We start from the raw sequence: 10,828 nt of genomic DNA, 5'->3' as shown, positions 1-10,828 counted from the left end.
TAATAATATTATTAATAATAATAATAATAATAATAATAATAATATATTATTATTATTATTATTATTATTATTATTATTATTATTATTATTATTATTATTATTATTATTATTTAATAAAAGTAATAATAATAATAATAATAATAATAATAATAATAATAATAATAATAATAATAATAATAATAATAATAATAATAATAATAATAATAATAATGATAATAATAATAATAATAATAATAATAATAATAATAATAATAATAATAATATTAGTAATAAAAATTGGCGATATCTTAGGGACGTAGCCCCCAGTAGATGTAGTCTCGTATCCCGCCACATAAACAAAAGGTTTCGTCTGCTCTACGTGTGAGTGTGTTGTTCTCTGTTATTATTGTGTTTCTGTCAGGTGTGAGACACAGGCAGGCGAGAACAACACGTGAAGGATGTGCTGAACCCTCCAGGGATATCCAAGATACCATTATCACTCGTGAAAGAAGCGAGAGGAGGAAGCTGCCGCCGCTGCTGCTAGAAATATATCTGAGAGGAAGCATCACTAAACCAGAGTGACGAAACTTTAACTCGTGCAGTCAGTGGGAGGAGAAAAAATTTCCAGGTAAACCGCACGTATCCTGAAGAAGAGTGACAACACCATAATTTATGTACTCAGTGGAAGGGGAAGAAATTTCTCAGTAATCTGCACGCATCCTGAAGACGACGACGAATATCTCTTCTAGACGGACAAAAGTTTTCCCATGTTAAAAAGGCATCTAGAGGCCGATTATTAACCCAAGGTTTGTCTCTTGTCAATAAATGGATGTTATGAGAGTGTAAGGGGAGTCAGGGGCGTCACTTTTTATTTGGAGTTTTCGAGCGAGTTGTTATTTAGGCTTCTTGTATAATTTTGTAGAACGTAACCTAGGATAACCCATTAGATTCAACCAGTGTGACATATTTCTATTCCATAATTCAGTTTTGACCCCTAAAACCTTCTCCAGCTATACTCTAGATATAATGTTAGGGTCACACCTCTTAAGATAATTGTTCAGTTCCTGGGCTGGGTAAGACATGAGCTGGTCGCTTCATGGGCTGGTCATTTCAAGGAAAAAACAAATAGTTTTAAAAGGCTATTGATCCAATAAATTGGAGCTGTCCTCCTCCTCTTGGTTAAAATCCAAAATCCAAATGGAGACCTTAGTAGTATCATCTACATGAGGTTTATCGAGTATTTGTTAAAGCCTCTTTTTATTTTAACCACCATTCTCCAACTAGCCTCTTCCTTGGAACAAACCTCATTATCTCCTACTCCCCAGATGCTGTATGACCCTTATGGGATTAATACTGCCTTATGAATATAATAATAATACTGATATTGCAATTGCTTTATTATTATTATTATTATTATTGTGGGTAGACTTCAGGCTGTGTGTATTTATAGAGGGGACACAGATATATCAGATTGGTTTTAGTTGTAGCTACAGTGAGAGTAAAAGGTAGATTGGATACAAGGAGAACAGAATCAGCAAGTAAGAGAGGTGAAAGTTTATAAACTAAAGGAGGAGGCAGTTAGGGTATGATACAAACAGCTTTTGGAGGAAAGATGGGCAAGTGAGAGTATAGGCATTGAGGTTGAAGAGGGAGGAAAACAGAGTGATTGGTGGAATGATGAGTTAGAGAGTAGTATGAGAGAAAAGTTAGCATATGAGTGGATTTTGCAAACTAGAAGTGATGCAAGGAGGGAGGAGTATAAGGAGAGAAAAAGAGAGGTTAAGAAAGTGGTGAAGAAATGTGAAACGAGAGAAAAGGAGAAAGTGGGTGAGATGTTATTAACAGATTTTATTGAAAATAAGAAAAAGTTTTGGAGTGAGATTAATAAGTTGAGGAAGCCTAGGGAATGAATGGATTTGATAGTTAAAAATATGAGAGGAGAGTTATTAAATGGAGAGTTAGAGGTATTGGAAAGATGGAGGGAATGTTTTGAGGAATTGTTAAATGTTGATGAACATAGGGAAACTGTGATTTTGTGTATAGGGCAAGGAGGAATAACATTTTGTAGGAGTGAGGAAGAGCCAGTTGTGAGTGTGGGGGAAGTGCATGGGGCAGTGGGTAGAATGAAAGGGGGTAAGACAGCAGGGATTGATGGGATAGATAGAAATGTTAAAGCGGGTGGAGATATAATTTTGGAGTGGTTGGTGTTTTTATTCAATAAATGTATGGAAGAGGGTGAGGTACCTAGGTATTGGCAGAGGGCATGTATAGTTCCTTTGTATAAAGGCAAAGGGGACAAAAGAGAGTGCAAAAATTATAGGGGAATAAGTCTGTTGAGTATGCCTGGTAAAGTGTATGGTAGAGTTATTATTGAAAGAATTAATAATAATAATTTTTATTTTGACATGATACATGGTTGCACAAAGGAATATAATAGTTGAGTGTTCATGCCAAAAGCCCCTTTATATGTAGAGCATTTCAGGCAAAATTAAAATTAACTTAAGATTAATTAGGCAATATCAGTTTGTCAGGTCATTAGATGGGTTACAATGAGTACAAAAGAGTTGAGTATTCTGTTAGGTAATGCTGTATGGCTTTAACCCTTTGACTGTTTCGGTCGTATATATGCGTCTTACACACCACTGTTTCTGACTATTTATATGTGTAAATTCTAGCGGCTTCAAATCAAGCGGGAGAAAGCTGGTAGGCCCACATGTGAGAGAATGGGTCTGTGTGGTCAGTGTGCACCACATAAAAAAATCCTGCAGCACGCAGTGCATAATGAGAAAAAAAACTGAACGTTTTTTTTGGATTAAAACTCCAAATTTGAGGTGTGTTTTCATTTAGTATTTATCATTGTATTCTCATTTTCATGGTCTCAGGTGATAAAATGGAAGACATATTACAGAAATAGAGATGATTTTGATTACTTTCGCGATGAAAATGACCTTGAAATTGAGCTCAAAGTAGCGGAAATGTTCGATTTTTACCAATGTTCACGAGTAAGCAAATCACACCACACGTGTAATACACGTCAACTGGGGAGTCTAATATTCTTTCACTAGTGCACTGATATTATTTATACCATTTTTACAATAATGCAGTAGTCTGCATAACAGTAAAATTTGTATTTTTTTGTATGAAAAAATCAAAATAGAAAGCAATAGTAATATAAGAGGGGCCTAGAGACGTGACTAATGAACAGAGGATATGTTATTTTAGTGCCAAGAATGTCTACATAGTTTATTCTGGACCCTATTTTGAAATTGGCATCTTTTTTAATTTGCATGAAATTGGCCAAATTGCCAATTTCTGACCACTTTATTGGGTAGTTCAAATCGGTAAATGGGCGTTTTTTTTGTACTCAACTGATAGAAAAAAATGGAGTTCTAAAGAAATAGCTATGAGTTTGGTCAACTGGAACAACTGAATTGGCCAAAAACAGGGCTCAAAGTCTGCAAAATCGCCAATGCGAATACATTGCCGAGACCGCTAACTTCACAGGAGCGTAATTCCGTGAGTTTTTGACCAAATTTTGTACTTTTGGTGTCATTACCATCGGGAAAATATTCCCCATCATTTCATAAGATTTTTTTTTCAAAAAATTTATCGACATAGAATGACAGTTTCAGAAAGGGGCTTGCAACAGTCAAAGGGTTAATAAGCTTAGTAGAGCAGTTAAGGTTTTGATAGAGTTTATGAAAAGTACAGTATTACAATTTAGAACAAGTTAAAACAATTTACAATATTACAGTATTACAATTTAGTACATTTTAAAAGAATGAGATTGAAACACTTACAAGTCCAGGTAAACTCCAGGTAAGTTGGAAGAATTAGTAAATGGTTGAGCAGTCATTAGCAATATACAGTAATGAAACTGAAGCAATTTTAAATTCGAAGTAAATTATCAAATAGTTGAGCAGTCTTAAATTATTTAGAAGTTTTTTGAGTAGCTTAAGAGTAAGATGAAGAGTAGGATAGCAGATGTACATGGAGGCTTTAGGAAAGGTGTGTAGACCAAGTGTTTACAGTGAAACATATAAGTGAACAGTATTTAGATAAGGGTAAAGAGGTTTTTGTGGCATTTATGGATTTGGAAAAGGCATGTGACAGGGTGGATAGGGGAGCAACGTAGTAGATGATGATAAATTAGACACATGTGCAACACTTGGGTATCTTTAACGAGGAAATGTTTCGCTACACAGTGGCTTCATCAGTCCACACAAAGGAGAACTGTGAAAAACAGGAATAGTTTGAGGTAGTCATTCCCTCAGCCTTGAGTCGATGTGGTCAGTCCATCAATCTTGAAAAGAATACAGCATATACGTGCTGTATTCTTTTCAAGAATACAGCACGTATATGCTGTATTCTTGAAGTAGCTTATATACTGTAGGCAGGAGAGGTGCAGCAGTCTTGTCGGTTCTCTGAACCATTCATCTACATTCCTGTCTGACACAGCAATATCTTGGGATCTTAATGCAGGGAATTCTTTACTTGCCCAACCCTTGGGCATGACCTGCTTCCACATTGGACAAATGTGATACCACTTATGACTGCTGCACTTCTCCTGCCTAAAGTATATAAGCTACTTCTTCGCACATATGCTGTATTCTTTTCAAGATTGATGGACTGGCCACAGCGACTCAAGGCTGAGGGACTGATTACCTCAAATTCCTCCTGTTCTTCACCGTTCTCCTTTGTATGGACTGATGAAGCCACTGAGTGGCAAAACGTTTCCTCATTAAAAATACCTAAGTGTTGCACATGTGTCTAATTTATCAACTTGTTGCTTCTCTGAACCATTCATCTACATTCATGGTAGATGTTGCAAATGTATGGAATAGGAGGTAGGTTATTGAAAGCAGTGAAGACCTTTTATGAGGATAGTGAGGCTCAAGTTAGAGGATGTAGGAGAGAGAGATTACAGTGGACCCCTCGACTAACGATATTATTTCATTTCAGACGTCTGTTCGGGTGCCGTTACCGACCGAATTTGTTCCCATAAGGAATATTGTGAAATAGATTAGTCCGTGTCAGACCCCCAAAAATTCACGTACAAAAGCACTTACAAAAATGCACTTACATAACTGGTCGAGTTAGGAGCTGCTCGTTAGTTGAGGGTCCACTGTATTTCCAGTAAAAGTAGGCCTCAGACAAGGGTATGTGATGTCACCATGGTTGTTCAATATATTTATAGATGGGGTTATAAGAGAAATGAATGCTCGACTGTTTGCAAGAGGTGTGGGGTTAAAAGATAAAGAATCAAACACAAAGTGGGAGTTGTCGGATAATAAAAAAATTTACGTAACGAAAGATTGGATATCAATTTGGAGGGAAGTAGTATGGAGGAAGTGAATATATTCAGATATTTGGGAGTAGACTTGTTGGCAGATGGGTCTATGAAATGTGAGGTAAATCATAGAGGAGTATGTGTAGACAAAGAGGGGAATGTATGAGAGTACAGTGGTACCCCGAGTTTCGAACTTATTTCATTCCAGAATGCTGTTCGAGTGCCAATACTCAACGAATTTGTTCCCAAAAATACACTTACGAACGTACTTACACAAATACACTTACATAATTGTTCGAGCTGGGAGCAGTTCAAAACTTGGGGTACCACTGTATAGTTATCCCAATGCTGTTATAAGAGTGTGAAGCATGGGTGGTGAATGTTGCAACATGAATGCTGGAGGCAGTGGAGATGTTGTGTCTTAGGGCAATATGCTGTGTGAATATATTGCAGAGAATCTGTAGTGTGGAGATTAGGAGGAGGTATGGGGTTACTAAAAGTATTATTCAGAGGGCTGAGGAAGAGTTGTTGAGGTAGTTTGGACACTTAGAGAGGAATGGAATGAAATAGAATGATTTGGAGAGCATATAAATCTGTAGCGGAAGGAAGGTGGGGTATGGTTGGAGAGAGGGGATGAGGAGGCTTTGTGTGCAAGGGGCTTGAACTGGCAGCAAGCGTGAGTGAGAATGTTAGATAGGAAAGAGTGGAGACTAATGGTTTTTATGACTTGATGTACTGTTGGAGTGTGAGTAAAGTAACATTTTTGAAGGGGTTCAGCAAAACCAGTTAGCTGGACTGAGTCCTTGAGGTGGGAAGTACAGTGTCTGTGTTCTGAAGGAGGAAAGTTGATATGTGCAGTTTTTTTTTTTTTTTTTTTTTGCTGTAGTGTAGGCATGCCTCTGGCAAGACAGTGATGGAGCAAATGATTGGTGAAAATATTTCTCCTTTTTTCAGGTCACCCTGCCTTGGTGGGATATGGCCAATGTGTTAATAAAAAATATTATTAATTATTATTATTATTATTATTATTATTACAGTGAACTCTTTAATTAATAGGGGGAGGGGGTGTTCGTTATTGCTGATTGTTGATTGTTTCCAAATTATGAGATTTATTTTTCATGATGGTAGGTGGGTGTGAAAGGGTGAGTGTGAAGGTGGATGTAGAGGGGTGACTGTGGGTGGGTGGGTGAGTGTGAAAGAAGGTGAAAGTTCAGCAGGAAAAGTGTGAGTGTGGGCAGTTACAGGAGATTGTGTGTGAAAGCATGAATGAGTGTCTTCATAGTGGGTATAAGAGGGTAGGTGGATAGGATGGGATGAGAGAGAGTGGATACATGCTATTCATTTATAATTAACCCCTTCACTGTCAGAAGCCTGAAATTAAAAGTGCTGACAGTGTAAGGACTTGAAAAAAAAAATATAAATTTAATGGGAAACTTATGGAATTATGCAGGGTCACAGTTTATACATCGGTGATTTTGCCCAATATGAGCCCTATTTTAAGTCAATTTCATTGCTCATTTCAATAAATTTTTAGCTATTTTGCAAGTATGCCTTCCATTCTATCATCTGAGTGCAAGAAGTCACTCATTCAACTATCAGAACTACCCTGTAAAGTGCACAGAAGTTAATAATTTGGCCAATTTTACACAAATTTAAAAAAAGTAAAATTTAACAGAATCCATAAACACTGTAAACATTCCATCCACCAAAGCAACATTTCCTCTGTTCATTAACCCTTTCAGGGTCCAGAGGCCAAATTTCAAAGTGCACACCAGTGTCCAAGAATTTTCAAAAGATAATTTTGTTATTTTTTCTTATGAAATGGTAGAGAATCTTTTCCTGAAGGTAATAAAACAAAAAGTACGAAATTTGATGGAAAATTGATGAAATTATGCTCTCGCGAATTTTGATTTGTCAGCGATATTTACACATCAGCGATGTTGCCGAATTTGACTCCCATTTTAGGCCAATTACCTTACTCCAGTCGACCAAATTCTTAGCTATTTCACTAGTATTACTTCTATTCTATCGACTGAGCACAAGAAATCGCCAACTCAACTGCTTCAACTACAAAATAAAGTGATTGGTAATTTGGCCAATTTAGTGCAAAGTTCAAAATATTCCAATTTCAAAACAGGGTCCAGAATAAACAATGCAGGCATTCCTAGCACTAAACTAGCATTTCCTCTGTTCATTAGTTATGTTTTCAGGCTTTACAAATTAATTCCATTTTGATTTTTAATTCACATAATGATTTTTATTCAATTAAAAAAATAGAAGATTTACTGTAATGAAATATTGTAATAATTGTATAAATAATGTCAGCACATTTGTGAACGTATAATAGACCCACCAGCTGGTGTGTATTAGACGTGTGAGGTCATTTGTTTACTCTTGAACATCGGTAAAAATTTAACATTTCCACTACTTTGAGCTCAGTTTCAAGCCATTTTCAGTACTAAAACCAATCAAACTCATCTCTAATTCTGTAATATATCTTCCATTCTATCAAATGAGACCAAGAAATTGCAAATAGTACAACTATAAATACATACAAAAAAACACTGCAAAGTTGCTGTTTTATTCGAAAATTACGGTCTCAGTTTTTTTTTCTCTCATTATGCACTGTGTGCTGCAGGATTTGTTTTATGTGGTGCACACATACCACATAGATGTATTCTCTCATATCTAGGCCCAAATTTACCACTCACAGCTTATCAGAGTGAGCTTAGCTCATGGCGTAGATCTACGGTTTGGACCCTCAACGTAAAGCCATAGATCTATGGCACGGACCCTGAAAGGGTTAATCATGTTCCCAGGTATCTCCAGTATTACATTTGCCATCTGTTTTCAGTTCATCACAGAAAAAAACAAAGTTTTACCTTATTTCTCAGATTAATAAAATATAACCAGGAATGGAGGAGGGCGGGACTAGCAGGACCTTATACAGGAAGGCCCCACTTATACGGCTGGTTAGGTTCCAGGCTACCGCCGTAAAGTGGAACACCCTTTTTTTCCACTTACAAATGCATACAAACATTAGATAACAAGTTTACACTAACATATATTAAGTTAGCAATAGAACCAGGCATCAAAAAACAATAAAAAGTACAATACACACATAGTGCACTCATTACTTACCTTAAAATATTTATAGTCTTAATCTAGGGTGAGACAAGTAGTATTTTTTGTAAGAAATCAAGTGTGGTATGTATGGTAGTCAGCCAGGCTACCATACCAGGCCACCCCACCCACACATACAATTCTATGATATTTAAGCATCCCAGAGCGATAAAATGTATATACAGTTCACTCATTACTTACCTTAAAATATAGGGTGAGATGAGTAGTATTTATTGTAAAAAATCAAGTGTGGTATGTATGGTAGTCAGCCGGGCCACCATACCAGGCCAACCCACCCACACATATATTCCATGATATTTAAGCATCCCAGAGCGATAAAATGTATATACAGTTCACTCATTACTTACCTTAAAATATTTGTAGTCTTAATGTAGGGTCAGGAGTAAGTAAATGAGATAAAACGAATAAATGAGAGAGAAAGAATGAGTGCATGAGAGAGGACAGGCGCAGAGTTATGTAAACAAACCAGGCGAAGGTAAGTTTTGTAAACGAAGTGTACACGTCTGGTTTGTGTACAAGTTACATTGTGTACAGGTTGTCTCTACATTGATACGGTAGAATAAATAAAGAAGAACACTCCCATTCTCATGTAACATCATTTTAAGAAGAAATGATGCTCTGAGTGAAGGCAATGGAAATAAGTCACTCTGTCTGACTTTTTTGGGTTATCCTAGGTTCTCTACACATATGTTGTTATGTATAATAATCTATGTAACTGTATTTGTGTATACCTGAATAAACTTACTTACATACATACGAAAGGAATAATTTTCTACAGTTACCCCCAGTAACACATTTTCTCTTATGTTAGATTAGAGAAAATGTTATTCTTGGCATCACTTGTACAAGTTATCTGGCTACGACATCTCATATTTATGTTTATTTATTCTATTGTAGGGTGTATTTATCATCTTTTTATGTTATGTATCGTGTTTATTATATAATTTTGAAAAAATATCATGGATGGATTAATGAAAATGTGTATATTAACGTAATATACAACATTTAATAAGACTCGGTGATTATTATTATTATTATTAGCATTTCTAATATGGCGTCACTTGTGCAAGTCGTCTGCTACCACATCTCATATTTATGTTTATTTATTCTATTGTGGGGTGTATTTATCATCTTTTTATGTTATGTATCGTGTTTATTATATAATTTTGAAAAAATATCATAGATGGATTAATGAAAATGTGTATTTAACGTAATATACGACATTTAAATGAGACGATGATTATTATTATCATTACTAATATGACGTCTGGAGACATAAGACACTCTTACTGATTTTAATGTGTACCTGCATGCCAGCACAGTATGTAAGTTTATTTAAGTACAGGTATACATAAGTATAATTATCAGAGTATATATAAAATATGAAATAACTTTTAAAAACATTTGAAATTTTGGAGTTTCCAGACAAAATGGAGAGACTTAGTGCTTACTGAGCTCACGAAGAATGTAAACAAACAAGGTGGGGCACGGTGACCGTATTAGAAAGTCAGGTGGGGGGAGCCGTATAGCGAGTTTTGGTCATAATTTGAAATGACCGTATTAGCGGAACGCCGTAAAGTGAAACGCCGTAAAGCAGGGCCTTCCTGTACATCCTGAGGAAAATTGTCAAAAATAGGAAATGTTTGCTACCTTGAGCCCAATTTCAGGCTACGGGCAGGCCCCACTGATGCAGCAGGTTTCAAATGATTTTGAAAGCCTGATATGTTTATGCTATCATATATTAAGTGAGCAATATAGCTAGGCCTTATTGGTGAAACATTGTAAAGTGGGGCCCTCATGTACTTCCAGTCCTGAAACCAATCAAAATAAAATCTTTAAAACCATCCTAAAAAATACCTCAAAATCACTATTTTAATGTTCAACCTGTCAGACACTGCAACACAAGGGTATCTTGGTACAGACCTACAATCAACTTTTACAACCCCTACTAGTGAGAACGGCTGGATTTGAGAGGGACCTGACCTCCCAACATCTGAGTTCTTACCTCTCCTAGTGACCTACGTCTCACCTGTTGGCGCTATAAATAGGCTCCATCCTGTCACTTCATCTCCATATTGTTTCATTCTATGGAACAATGCTCTCCAGACTGAGGGACTGACCACCTCAAAACTTTAAGGGTGATGGACTGATTACATCGTCTTCAAGTATCTTCTGCTATCAACTTTTCTGTACTCGACTGAAGAAGCCTACTGTGTAGGCGAAACGTTTCAAAATAAAGATACCTAACTGTTGCATATGTGTCTTACCTAACATCACTATTTTATACCAGACGCAGAGTCAGAGGTTTACTTTTCCCATCATGCACTGCACAAATCCATTCTCTCATGTCTTGGCCAGAATTTACTATTCACAGCATATTTAAGAGAGCTGTGCTTAAAACATGGATCTACATGA

At 36.3% G+C, this 10,828-nt stretch overlaps 1 protein-coding gene across 2 annotated transcripts in view; it reads left to right on the top strand.

Annotated features, from left to right (window-relative positions):
* The first annotated feature begins 297 nt into the window (after positions 1 to 297).
* Positions 298 to 10,828, top strand: part of PIG-L (phosphatidylinositol glycan anchor biosynthesis class L) — a 130,664-nt gene continuing 120,133 nt past the window's right edge. The window contains exon 1 of one of the 2 annotated variants that reach the window (XM_070090030.1): positions 298 to 360. The gene's annotated coding sequence lies outside the window, so the exon portion shown is untranslated. Of the gene's footprint in view, positions 786 to 10,828 lie in introns of both variants that reach the window. The other variant, XM_053782044.2, reaches the window with a different exon arrangement.

This window comes from Cherax quadricarinatus, chromosome 30 (genome assembly GCF_038502225.1).
Source record: "Cherax quadricarinatus isolate ZL_2023a chromosome 30, ASM3850222v1, whole genome shotgun sequence".
Taxonomy (NCBI): Eukaryota; Metazoa; Arthropoda; class Malacostraca; order Decapoda; family Parastacidae; genus Cherax; species Cherax quadricarinatus.
Note: the sequence above shows the minus strand (reverse complement) of the source record. Positions and strands in the feature narration are given on the sequence as shown.